Genomic DNA, 14,621 nt, shown 5'->3' on the forward strand with positions numbered 1-14,621 from the left:
GGAAAAACTCGGGCTACAGTACAAAGCCTCAACTTCTCTCATCCCAAATTAATTAGATAACAGGCCTCAAAGAGAGGTTTGTTTGGGGGCATGCCTCGTTTGAGTGACATGCCTGGGTTGCAGCCTGGGTTGCAGTCACGTTTCCCGTTTAGGTGGTTGAGATCTTAGTCACATCCACCCCTTACTTCTACCCGGTTCATTCAAATAAGGTCACTTCTGGCTACAGAAAAACAAGATGGAGACCGCCTAAATGCCAGACTCGAGGTTTCAAAAGGGCACTTCACAAACCAATTGGTTCCACTTGTTGCTTTGATAAGCAGAGTGACAAGGCCAGAACCTATACACCGAATATCAGCCCTGGACATTAGACATTAGATTCCAATTAAAACACAAAAGTGCCACCAGTAAATTACACAAAATTTAAACTACTTGTAAAGATGGTACGGTTCATGGATTTCTGTCCAGTCTTGTGCAACTTCTGTCTCTTAAAAGTTAGGGCAAATTTTCAAGAAATAATTTTTTGTTGATTAGTTTGATGAAATTACATTTTCATTTAAATGTGTAGGTGAAAAAAAGGGACAATTTCGAGTAGAGATTGGATTGGATAGGATTTTATTATATACAAGTAAATCTTTAAAGCAAAAACATTTTATTTAAAAAAATATTTTTTTATTTTTTTTTGTTAGTAATGAATAGCCTCATTCCCAATTGACCACAGCAATGAGACAATAACAACGAGAAAATACTTGGATCTGACGAAAAAAAATAATATATGAAAAAAATATTCTTGTCCTCTTTGTCGAGCCAAAATCAATGGTCAAGAGTTCACCAAGTCTGAGACACAAAACATTGATGAAATAAAGTTTCGACATTCAATAGCAGCCAAGCCACTTTCAGAGGCGGCTTCATTAGGTTGTCACAATGAGATCAGCAGGAAATGAAGGCGGACCTGCTCTGTTCTGGGCCGATACTATGTGGGGTTTATAAATATAATTCAGAAATGACACGGTGATACTCGCATATCCTGATGGATGATACACAGTACCTTCATTACAAATCTATCCTTCCCATTTCTCTCCTCCATGGAAAACAGTCGGAGAGAAATCAAAAAGAAGAGGATGAAATAACATTTGCATACTGTACGAAAGCAATTCCCTGGTTATGCTTGTCAGGAGACTGCTGGAGGAAGACAGATAGTGAGATTCAGTGTCCTCTGTGGTCTCCAAATGTGATGAATCCAAAATATCCACATATTTTCCCAGACACCCTATCGCTTTCGTACTCCAGTCCAGCCAGCAGGCCATGTGTATTGGGCTTCACGCTTCCCAAGCCCCTTGCCTGCCTTCTACAGACCACGACTTCCTACCACAGGACCCCTGCCGCTCAGCAAGGCCCTCAGGCCAGACCACTAGTCTACCCAACACTAATGGCTCTGTTTAGTAACTCAGAGCCTTTTGCAGTTGAGCCAAGCACTCTCCAGCAGTCAAATTTGACTTGGAGACCCGGAGCACATTCTCACAGATTTCCTAACTCGAGGTCAAATCACACCAGCATGTCTCTCATTCACTAGCTAATTGTTATGTAGGACTTTCAGCATGCATTGTCCACTTAGGAAGCCTCCCTAATTAATTAAAGCCTAATTAGCTTTAGGGGACCCTCATCACACAGATGAATAGCAAAGTGTGCCTCAAAAGTTCCCTTTCGGTTCTCAGCGAGAAATGTCTGTAATCAGTTGATTGCACTACAAAAAGTTTATATTTTTATCCATGCTAGCAGCATGGTTCTAAGGATGGCAGTGTTGGCCTGTCAGTTGGTCACTTAGTCCACCACTTTGGCCTTTGGTTTCACTAAAATAGCCCAGCTACTATTGAATGGATTGCAATGAAATTTTGTCTGGTCACTCATCTGTTGAGTTTTCCTCTACTGTTACCAGCAGGTCAAAGTCGTTGCTTAGTCACTGAAATATCTCAACACACACAATGCAAACCTTTTTTTCTCAATGCTTGGTGCAAGTTGACTTTGGTTTCACATGAAAGGTCTAAACAGCTGGGTGGATTGATTTTTGGTACAGAAATTCATGTTCCCCACAGGATCATATGTAAAAACTGCAGCTATTCTTGATCTTTGCTTCTGGATCCATCACCACCTCAAACTTTCATTTTGCCCAGTTCTTTGTCTTCAAATACCAGCAAAACTCATTACATTCCCAACATCGTTAGATGTTCTTTGGTTTAAACTAAGAAAGGGACCATGGTAAACATTACTCAGCATCAGGCAACTAGCATTGGCACCACTGTTTCTGAGTCTTATACGTAAATGACCAAGCAGCAACCCACCCATGGATTTGTTAACTGCTGTTTTGAAGCCTCATGTCAGGCATTTTGGTTGTTGCCATCTTGGCCAATAGTGATCATATTTGGACAAGCTGAGGAGCAAGTGGTGGATCTGACTTAAAGTCCACTGACACTAGATCTACCCACTTATTCCCGTAACTTCATGGCACTCCAGGCATGTCAATCAAACCAGGCACGCCTTCAAACATACCTCTCTTTGAGACCAGATATCTAAGTAATTATAGAATCATTTTCAGAAGGACAACAAGAACACTGAGCAGACGAGTGAATTTAGTGAATTACACCATAATGAGCTGTGAAAAAATGCATTGACTTTTTAACTATTAACGAGAGAAGTAGACACATTTTGAGTCAGAGTCTATGGTTTGCACTTTAAGGCACATTGACTTTACTTTTCAGACCCAGAGACTGTGTCCATTTTTTTTGTTATTTTTATATGCAGTTTATATTGCGACACAAAATATACAGCACAACTTCACCAATGTTTCTTTTGTTTCTTTTTGTCAACTGTTTGTCTGCCTCTTAAGTAACTAAGCATTTTATAGTCAAATAAACTGTTCACCTGCTGCTGTCCGTTTTTTTATTTCACTTGATGTCACCCTGAGAATCCTACCTAGTACCATCCAATAGCCAGTAAGACGAGGTTGCTCTTAAAAACTGGACCAGCATCACACCACCACTCTCACCTCACTCTTTACCCAGCTCAGATGATTAATCATTGTCACTGAAAGGACAGCCTGTTCGTAAAACCACCATTATCATGCTGTGTTCAGTACATGTGTGACACGACAGGCACGACACGACTAAAGAAAGCATGATGGAAGTAACTGGACGCAAGAGTGCATAAGATTAATGGCCGACTATGGTTTTGTCACGCGAACAGCGCTTGATCTTGCATTCTAGGAAGAAGGAGAAACAAACATTGTTCTCATATGGTCAAGAAATATTAAATGCTTTTCTGAGAATCTGTGAGTACAATATCCTCAGGTTGGCCGGGTGCTGACTCAAAGTGCTCGCAGAGACTGTCGAGAACAGCGGGAAAAAAACATTTTGGAGCCTCAGACAGCACTTCGGCACTTCCTGTATTGAGCCATCAGATTTATTGAAGGGCCCTGACAGCCGTTGAATTGATTTCTCTTTGTGGTCAGGAAATTACTCGGCCTTGTCTCAGACCTGCTCACCAAACATGCCTATTCTGCCATGTGATAGCTTCAAACATACACAGTTCCACTTCACATGAAAGTGTTAATCTCAAACAGAGTTTCAGTGTGTAGGATTTGGAGGGATCTATTCACAGAAGTGGAATATAATATTCAAAATTATGTTTTTATTGCTATGTAATCACCTCAAACTAAGAATCATTGTAATTTGGTTACCTCAGAATGAGCCCTTCAAAGGGAGTGGGTCCTATTCCACAGAGCCCGCCATGTTGCACCGCCATGTTTCCAAGGTTTCCAATGGACAAACCAAACACTAGCTTGAAAAGGGATTTTCTTTTTTTTACGAGTTTCACAACCACCATAGATTCTCCTGCACACATGGAAGGTGAAGGTGAGGTGAGGGGTGTTCAGTTGGTTGCAATCTGTAACCTCACCACTAGATGCCAATACATCCTACACACTTCCTCTTTAAGGAGAGCTGAACTGAACACCTCTAGTCACATTTTGACAACAAACACACTTTGTCCATGCACCTTTTGATCCAGAATCAACATGTATTGATATATTGATTGATATGGCTGTTGTGTCTTGATTATAATTTCTGCACTTTCCCCATGCCTGTTGTGCAACTAGGCATCTCAAATGAAGAGCAGGAATCAATGAATGTTAAATCAAGAAACTTTATCTTTAAATTTATCTGAACGGGAGATCAAAAACTACACAGATGTTTCGAAATATAAGTTTTCCCATACTACTCTAAAAGAACAATTTATACAGCTAGTCTAAATGATGCCAATCCAGTATTTCTTATTATGTTGAGTTTTTGTCAATAAGCAACATTGAATTTTAGTTTAGAATTAGTTTCAGTAATTATGCACAATCCTCAAGTATATAGAAGTATAAAAGAATATGAGGATTAGGTCAGTAATGCCAGTTTGATGCTTTGATCAGTTAAGTATTACTCATTGACATTATTTCTCAGAAAATGCAGACGCAACTACTTCCATTACTAGTACAGTGCACTTTTTGCTGCTTCTAAAAATAACTCGACCAGCAGCTGGGGATTCAGCCACTGGCTTGTTGTCAGCTTAACCCTCTCCACTTCGGTATCCATATAAAGCTCTGGCTTCCCACTTGACTGGCTGATGATGAGTGACAGCATCCCTGATTCCCAGACACCAGAGCTGGCCAGCAAGGAGGGAGGAGGGTTCAGGTGGAGATGCCAGGGAGCTGGATCAGGGCATCTGTTCTGGATGATTTGACTGGACTGGGCAGCCACGAATAAATCATTGCTTCTCTACTTCTTGATGATGGACCATTTGCTTTTTAATTTTTTTTTACTATTAACAGACGAGGGACGTTCGATCCAACCTTAAAACGGTACTATTTAACCTCTGTAGCTATTATTCGAGCTGCAGGAGTGGCTGATGGTGACGATGACGTCAATAGTAGCAGAGAGGATGGGTAATGAGATGGAATGTATCACCAAGGAGAGTTATTTATTCAAATAAAATGTGCCAACCCTTGATCTGTCAGCTTGAATGATGGTGGTGTCTGTGGTTTAGTGTGTTGTATTGAGCCAGGCTCATTAATCTCCAGGGACAAGCTCTAGCCCTGAGGGACCAGCATGGGTGTCTTCACCCATTTATTCTATATGAGTTCAGTTCATCTGTGGGATAAGGGGATCAAGCATACTCTTACTCATTCCTCTCTGCACCAATTAAGTTTAACCAATTTCCTCTTTTCTTCTGAATGAGTCAAACTCAGCTTTTCTAATGAGGATAAACCACAATCCAAGCTTATGCTATCATCGGGTCTAATTAGAATTCCGGAGTAGGAAAAGGCCTTTTTGTGATCCCTGGTTCAAGTATACCCATGAAGCATTCAGGTAGACTTGCAGACTCTACTCCTTTAAGAACTTGATAACACTCCAACAATGCATCAACAGAAAATAAGAACCATAAGAGTGTTGACGCACGAGGGCAAAACAGTAATGCTCTCAGTCAAGAAACTTAATAGTTTGGTTTTTTTTAATCCCACTCACTGAGACCTCTCAGAGGAAAAATAGCCCAATTTGGGCTGCAAGGAAACCGGACCGTTCTCGATCTTGGACTGAATCATAGCCTCCACAACAAAACAAATTTGCATCAATGATTATTTTCCAAGAGGTGGAGGGGGAGGTGGGGGTGAGGGTAGGGGGGGGGGGGGGGGTTCTTGCAGAAAGTTTCCAGAGGTATAAAGAGTGCAATTATTGACAAACAGTCACCACAAAGGTAACCTTACCCTTCTGAAGAGTATGCATCGTTCAGCATGTGATATGTATTACTTATCCAGATCTTTACAAGTGTTGCGCTGCTGCATGATACAGTGGCCTTAATGTGAGCGGGCAGTGGCAATTGAGATTATTGAGCTGGACTAAAGTGTCTCGGTAGCCCAAGAGAAGGTAAACTTTATTGGATCTTGCAGAATATGATAGCTTAAAGAAGAACTTGATCTCCTCTCTCTGTCCGCTGTGGTGTTGTTGATGCTCCTCTGGAAACGCTGATACATAGCTACAATATCCAGACTGGTGTCATTTAGGTCATTCTACCTAAAGCTGTGGCATTATGTTTGAAAAGACGGCTTTTCATCGTTTTACTGTGTTATTCGGTGATGGATGAAGATTTAATACTTAGAGTACCAGTACAACAGTTAAAAGCTATAATCAGCAAAATTGTTCTCAAAAGAAAAAAGCCCCTGTCACTTCTGTGTTCCACTTTACATGTTTAGATTGTTAATACAAAGGCATCAATTCATTAGCAGCATTTAAATGTTGTAGAAGGTCAAGGTGAAGGTAGTTCATCTAGTTTATATACAGTTAGATGGTTTAGTTCATGGGTCCCCAAAAAGGAGTCTTTAGAGAAATTGGAGGGTCGTAGGATGATTAATCGAATATGAAAAACAAAAATCTAAGTTGTACCACACAAATTAAATATTGTGCACATAATTCTTCGGGCCTCAGTTACTTGAATTAAACCATCTCACAAGTTTAGAGGGAAAATCAACTTTGGGAAGCCATCATCACAGCCACTAATTTGTATAACTTTACAAAACCGACTCAAACAGTTGATTGGTTGTGTCTGTGCGGCTGAGAGTTGTCTCAATATTACAATTCACGTCAGTGTCTTACCCCTGTCTGTGACCAGTTGTTTTCTTCAAGAGGTCATTAGAAAAAGCTATCAACCGTTCTGCTGAGACATTGCCACTTCTCTTCTGGCATAGCCTGACCCGAAGAGCTGAGGAGTGGGACGGGCTTCAAGGGTGGATATATACTTGCTTTTAAACCTCGGGAACATGTTGTCAACCATTCGTTAACCGTGCTGTTAATGTTATTGTTCACGTTCATGTTTATGTGGTATTTACCTAAATCACAGACTTTCACCATTTGTTTTTTTCCTAACTATAACAATGTGTTTTTTCCTGAGCCCTGACCAAGGTTGGTTCTTCCTTCTAACCACGTAGGTTTTCACTTGGTTAAGTTTTTCCAAAGCGTGTGTGCCCCCGTGACGAGGAAAAGATGTGACATTGATATCTCTCCTGTGGACGAGTGTATTTCACATGCTTTGCCGTGACATTGGAACAGGTGGTTTGTTTCTCTTGTTCCGCTAGTGCGAGAAATGGATAATAAGGAACTCCATAACATACCATAACGCAATATGCAACCATAGAAATTGTTCCGTAAATCAGACATGGAGCCTTTCTATCGTTTGGGCCTATAAGAAGCTCTTCCCATTCAATCATCTGTCCAATGGTTTTAATTGGGTCCTTTTCCATAGCAACATGGCCAGAGGATGATCGGCAAAGGAGCACTAACACCTGTCCACCATTCCAAAAACATAATTTCTCAGGATATTTAAAACCTGCTGTTATAACATATATCTATAGGTTGTTTACATCATCTGTAAGAATTCCCTCCACTATCATTAAGATTATATAATGTGTAATCTTAAAACTATAGTAGATAAATGTAGTAGAATGCAATGGACTATTAGTACAAAGTGGGATGAACAGGAAACACTCAAGTTTACATTGTGAATACATTGGTGGTATTTAGTGTAACATACTTCATAACATCATTAAAAGGCCATCTTACCTGTGGAAGCATTCTCAATCACAGACAGCTGAGAAGTATGTTTGTTTGTTGCCTCCTTGGCATATTCATCTATTCAATTATTCCTTCTCTCTGTTTTTGATACATAACAGATGAATAATTAAAATTGGATAAAGTGGATCGCTTCCAATATTGATTGTAATGCATTATGCTTGTTGCACAGAGCAATACAATCTGCAATGTCAAATGTGTTACAATTAAATCCAACAAGAAGGAGTCTGGAAATCCTCCCTGCAGCACCTACATAGTGGGTTTTCATGTGAAAGATCCCACTTTGACCTAAGAGGAGTCGGCTATGTGGTGAAATTAGACCCTCTGGTTTGGCTCTGTCTGAAACCGGAGAAAAACCTGCAAACTTTAGCCAACACTAATACTGAGGGGGAGGTCACAGGGGCAACCGCAATGTAGCTGATCAGCTGTGCCATTTAATATAGGAAATGTAATGATTTATATGTGAGAATTTACACCTACTGTTTATTAGATTGAAGAAACATGAGGTTGGACGACTGCCTATGACTTTAATGTGATCACTGGAAACCAGACTTAACAAGTATTGTTAGTGGCTGCATGAATATCTGGATGCTTTCGTGTTACTGAAATAGAGAAATCCACAATTAAAGGTTTTTGCCATTCACAGTCCAGATGAACAAAGTGTCCATTAAAACACTGCCATAGGTAATGGATTTGTAGCCTAAGCTCTTTATACTCTGGCAGGGTTTGGAGCTATTCATTTGGTTGAGGACCCAGCTCATAAACCGAGTTCTTTTATTTTGTTTTTCTGCCCTTCTGTTAGTCCGTTGGCCGTTCTTCAGTTTCAAGCTTTCTCTCCATGTCTCTGTTTCTTACTTAATGCTTCTCCGAGAACAAAGAATCCTCCACAAGCACAACTCTCCCCCCAATTAGCAGGGCTGCGAGAAGCATTGAGATCCTTTACTTAAGTAAAAGTAATGATGCTACACTGTAAAAATACACGACTACGAGTACAATTCCATCATTCAAAACCTTCTTAACAAAAAGCATGTAAGTATTGTAAGAAAAATCTACTAAAGTATCAAAAGTATTCATTGTGTAGTAAAATGCTTCCATTATATATGATATTTTTGGATTGATATTACTGCTGCATTAAAGTGTGTTTTACTGCTGTAGTTAACTTTAACAGCTTCATAAACTGCTGGTTAGTTTAATCTACAGCAGTCCATCATATTCACTTCGAGCATCAGATCTTTGTCAGATCGCTGTCCTGTCACAACCACGTATCTCTAAAGAGTACATTTTTCAGCTCAAAAAAACAGGCCTGTTTTCTGTTTTGTGACATCTTCAAGAGGGTTCCATGAAGTTTAATTTCCTCAACCCATAAAGGAATATTTAGTTATTCCATTGATCAGAAACATTCAAATTCAAAATCACCAAATTTTGGAGATACGTGGTTTTCACTGGACAGGAAGCGTATGAAGAATTGTAATCTTAAAAGTGACGAAAGCTGTCAGGCAAAGTTAAATATTTGCTTCTAAAATGTAGTGAAGTATAAAGTTGCTAAATGGATAGACCATAGTAAAGTACAAGTAGTTTGAATTTCTACTGAAGTATAGTACTTCACTAAATGTACTTTTCCAATTAGTATTTATAAATAAAACCTTTTACGGAAGTATCAGAAGAAACTGGTTGGGTAAGAAGTGCCTGAATAAGAGATTCTGTCAAGTTCACACAAAACTACATAAAAGTCTGAGAAATGCTCCAATAGCTGCCAGTGAGCTGGAGAAGCATTTTGTCGCTGTGCCGCGGTCCGTCCTGTACGAAGTCCAAACGCTGCGGAGTGAAGAGTCTAGTGCTGTCTGGGAGATAGAGACTGAGTGGAACCCATCACTATTACCTTGGCTGTTTGTGGTCGTCCGCCTGCCATATCCCTCTCGCCACAAGCAGATGGTAGCTTCGCTAGTCTGCCAAGTTTACACTGACGAGGATGTGCGTGTGACACAAGTATCCACTGGCGTACGTGTGCGTGACCGCATGGGAAATTGTACGTGGCAATAACATGGTAGAGTTCATTCCCATCCATTGCGAAAAGCTGCTCCAATATCCCCCCTTATCTTCCACAAAAGAGAGAGCACTATGTTTTTGTGTCTATTACAGATCGTGTCACGGAGGAAGAGTGATTGGTCCTGACTGGATATATGTGCGAGGAGGATGTAATACCGTAACCCTACTGTGCGGAAAAATGAGACGGCAGGCGAACGGTGGGCCGCGAGTGATCAAAGCCACACCGCATGTCAGTGTGTCATACAGATGGAGGCCTGAATCTCCCACTGATGCCAGAATTTACCCATTACAAACAACAGCAGGCTGAGTCAGGCCCTTTCACTGCACATCCTGCTGTTTTTTTTTGTGTGTTTTTTTTAAAGCCCTCCATGTTTGCCAGTTATCAAAGTTGGGGAAATTAAAAGTGACCAGCCACCCCAGAGACAGTGGAGGACACAAATGGATGCCATGAGGATTAAAGCAGCAGCCAACTGGTAAATTAAACCATGCATAGACGCAGTTCTTATGAGCACGTATGGCTGTAATTCATAACAATATTGTTGGCGATTACGAACAACATGCCGTTGAAATTAGAGCAAAATGCTTTGGAATCAAGCTGAGGACCTCAGCCTGGCGCCTTACAGCACAACAGGAAGAGGAGGGTGGCTGGGAAACAGACTTATTTGCTTTCTGATGGAGAGTTAGATGAGAAGATAGATTCCACTTTTGTAGTCTAACTGAACAGATAAGCCGACCATTGTCTGAAAAGTTGTTTGCAATCTCCGCTCCGTCCACTGTCTGCGTGTTACCGTTTTCAAAATCCGTGTCACTACAGGAAACAACAGCTACATCCGCACTAGCAACCTACATGTTGAAAAGTTTTGACTAATATTTAGATCATGCAATTGCAGGCATTGGCCTCATGTCATATCTGTTGCAACCCTTTCCTGTCACTAAATTCTGTTGTCATTTTATCACCTTTTCAGTGTTCCACTTCCTGTTTATTTTAATTACTCACTCTTCCTCTAGTTTCAGATGTCTTGACTTCCTGTCCATGTGTGCTCCCCACCTGTGTAACTACCTGCTCCACCCTGATTGTGTTCACCTGTGTTCAATTGCCTTACAGCCCTCGTGTATGAAGTCTGTGTTTAACCTCCCACTGGCACTTTGTTGTCGTGCCTGGTGCTTCTGGTTTTGCTGTTTATCTCCCAAGTGTTCCTAGTTACTTTGTAGAAGTCTTCCTGTTTTTTGTTTTTTTATTCTGCCTTGCCCCACCCTTGTACCTCAGTAAAAGACTTTGCTTTTACTCTTTGAGTCTGTGAGCTCTGCATCTGAGTCCTGTCAATTCTTGCCACCATGTTACAATGCCATGGTTTTGGTAGTATCCACTTGGTTGCTATAATGAAGGACCAGGTGAAAACCTAGCAGTCAAGGTGGATAGCTGCAGCACACGCCTGTTGAGATCTAGATGAACATAGCAGCTAGTCTAGTCTTTAAATAAAGACAACAAAATGGAGACAGCAGCAGCAGCTCTAAAGCTCATAATTAACGTATCTGGTTAGTCAAATCCACGTAAAATCTAAAATAAAGTCATCTTCACACTGTTGTTCTTTCTTTTCATATAAAAGATGTAGTTAAAAAATGTTGAGTAGCAGTGTCACAGCATTATAAATTAGACAGGCTCCCTCATCAAAATGTACTTCAAGTAAAAGTACTCATAATAAACAGAACGATAACCAGCCAGTGTTATTTTTATTAGTAACATTAGCATAGACTATATATAAAATGGGTATAACTTCCAGGTCTGAAAAGTGAAGCCGATGCCTTAAAGTGCAGCACCACACACGGCCACTAGGGGCTGGCTCCAAAAAAACATCTGGATCCACAGACTCACATTCAGCAACTCTCATGAACTTACAAAGTCAATCAATATGTCAATATGGTGTTATTTTCTGAATTCACTCTGTCGTATTAGTTTTCTGGGGGTGCATCTGAAAATGATTCGATAATGAATTAGATTTAGGCCTTAAAGCGAGCTACGTTTGGGGGCGTGCCTGGTTTGATTGACAGGCCTGGCTACACTCAGGCTTCCACTGTACATGGGCACACGTAGTGTCCTCGGGTTCTCGGTCAGATCCACCACTCTCTCTTCCCCAGCTTTTCCAAATATGGTTACTTCTGGCTCAAAAAAACAAAACAAGATGGCGTCGCCAAAAACTGCTAAACTCAATGCTTCAAAACAGCAGTTTATATACCAATGGGTGATGTCATGGTTGGTTGCCGCTTGAGTGTTATATATTATTGGATTATCATTATGCCTTTATGTGCAAGCATACGTCCTTAACAAGAAGCTTATTTTAAAGGAATAATTCAAAAATTTGGGAAATACACTTATTTACTTTATTATCAAGCGATGATTGGATCGTATTTGTCAGTCCAACATGAAGCCATGGAGGGAACTACCTCGATTGGTTGTTTTTGAACGGGCAACTCAGCATCAGCTCTGACGCTAATAAAAAGAACATGGGATGATTTCACTGGACAGGACCGGAGTGACTATACATTCCCCTGTTGACACCATATGTGGGTAATCAAACTTAAGGAAGTGCTCTAACACCATCAAAGCTGCAGTGAGGAGCAATATGTGTCCCATTGTTCCCAGTTGGAATGAGGTTTGGCACGTTGCCTTGGACCTTCTCTGACCCCATAGTAAACTCGTGTTTACCATTCCTGGATGGTATTATGTCAGTGTAGATGCAGATGTCTCACAAAGCCTATGGAATAAAAGAACATGTTATAGCTTGTTTGTATTCACAAACCCATGTAAAGCTCTGTCTGCACAACCCTCCCCTAATTCCACATTCTGCCAGTCCCTGCTGCATCCCTCTGAGGGTATAAAATATCCTTCTGTGGTTGCCATTAACATTCACCCAGGAAGCTCAATCAGTAGCCAATTCAGTTTTTTCCTCCTTTTTGTAATTAGGCCCCAGGCCTTGTGTGGGGTGAGCCTGTGCATTCTGGCTGAGAAGACGCTCTGAGAGGGGATTTGCGGTTTGGGAAGCCTGGCCTGGAAAGAACAACTGTCTGCCGGAGCCAGCGACTTGCCCCTCTCTGATTTGACACATGCCCTGCACTGTGACAGAGCCTGCAGACAGGATGCAGCCTCGACATGTGCACGGCCGAGCCCTCTGCCAGAGAGCCTGGAGCTGAGAAGCTGGAGCAACAAGCAGGGGACAAGAGAGGCCTGTGGAGGCCGCAGAATCTCCTCTGGAAAAAGATGGCAGCAGTCTGGAGCCTCCTGGTCAAGAGGCTTTTGCAGTACAAGCACCGCCTGAGGCCATTAGTTTTAAGTCCACGGGCAAAAGTTCTTCATATGGTTGAAATTACCACATCGCCTCACTCACGTGCGCACAAACTCAACTTGACACAAAGGCATGTCTGCACATTGTCTGCACAATCATAATCACACTTTCATAACCACACATTCTCTCCTACTCTCTCACTCACTCCTGTGCTTTTTTCAGGGATGTTCTCTTGCCGTGAGAGGAAATTATTTCCCAGCATCGGTGCCCTTGGAGAAAAAATGAAGTTTGCATTCATGCTGGTGCAACTGTGTGGAGAAAAAATAACACAGAATCAACAATAGGACATTGTGCAATACGCAGAAAATAAATATTACTTTGCCAGCTGACCTTACTGCTTCATATGCAATGCTTGCATTATAATATGTATAAATTCCCCCCTTTAACCATCCCACCTCTTTATCAGTATGTAGTGAAGCAATGCATTGACTATGCTGCGTATGGATGAATGAATGAGATGCGATCAGCTCTTTGTGCTGTATCCAAAGCAAAAAAAACTAAAAGCCTGCTTTGATGAATCCATGTTTGCCAAACATATTTTCCACGAAATAAATTTCGTCACAAAAACAAGCGTTAATTTGACACGATAATCCGAGCAAATCCATGCAAATACCCCGCAGTTAATGATTGTGCATTCGTTGTGGTGTACATGTGTTAATATTCAAGGCTAATTGAAACGGATCAAAAGATTGGAAACGCTCAGAGTTTCCGATTATTGCGAATTTGTTAAGTGAGTCCCGGATGGTGCGTTGGATGGCGAGTGTGGTTATCTCCCTCTACATGTCAGGTGTTATTTAATGGATCCATCCTCACCGGTCCAACTCTGCTTCTCCCGCATCCCCGTTCTCAGAAAAAAGGGAGTGGGTCGGGCCGTCCCTGCTCGATGCCAAAACACTATTTCATCACCAGGCCTGGTTGTGTGACTGCACAGGGCAGGATTTAGCGCTGCATGCCTCATCCATCTTTAGCGCTCTCAGCCTCTCCCACTAAAACAGACAGAGATGGATGAGCTCGCCGGAGCCCTCTTTCCATTCACTCCCTCACCTTGGGGCCTGAGCATCACGGAGGAGTTTGCTCCACCCTCCGTCTCGCAGCCCCTCCGCTTTCTTGTTCCTTCACTGTTTGTCTGACTCTCACCTTCACTACATAAACACTATTATTGTGTCATTTCAAGATGGAGTGATAAAACAAAAACGATGTCTGATCACACAAGTGGTTTAGTTTCAGAAATAACCTCTGTTCATACTAACATGGCTGAAAACGTACATCATTTGACTGCACCGTCTATGTTTGCACGGTCAATTGTCCAGGAGGTCCCCTGGTGGAGGGTTTGACTATGAGGTGCTAGTAAATAGTAGAAACAATAGCAGATTTGCCATCAATGTAGTTCTTGTTATGCAAAAGGGTGAGGTCATCAAATATACTTTTCTCATACATACGTTGATAAATGCTGTACTGATGTATTTCTTATGCAGTTCTAACTTAATTGCTATTTAACCAGATAATGTGTCTGTTGAATTTGCTAAATAGCATTAAACACAAAGTGCAGTCAAGGTTTTTGGGAATGTCATTAGTTTCC

This window comes from Brachyistius frenatus, unplaced genomic scaffold (assembly GCF_029030835.1).
Source record: "Brachyistius frenatus isolate BFR_SWC_R1_liver_20210118 unplaced genomic scaffold, ASM2903083v1 Contig_40, whole genome shotgun sequence".
Taxonomy (NCBI): Eukaryota; Metazoa; Chordata; class Actinopteri; family Embiotocidae; genus Brachyistius; species Brachyistius frenatus.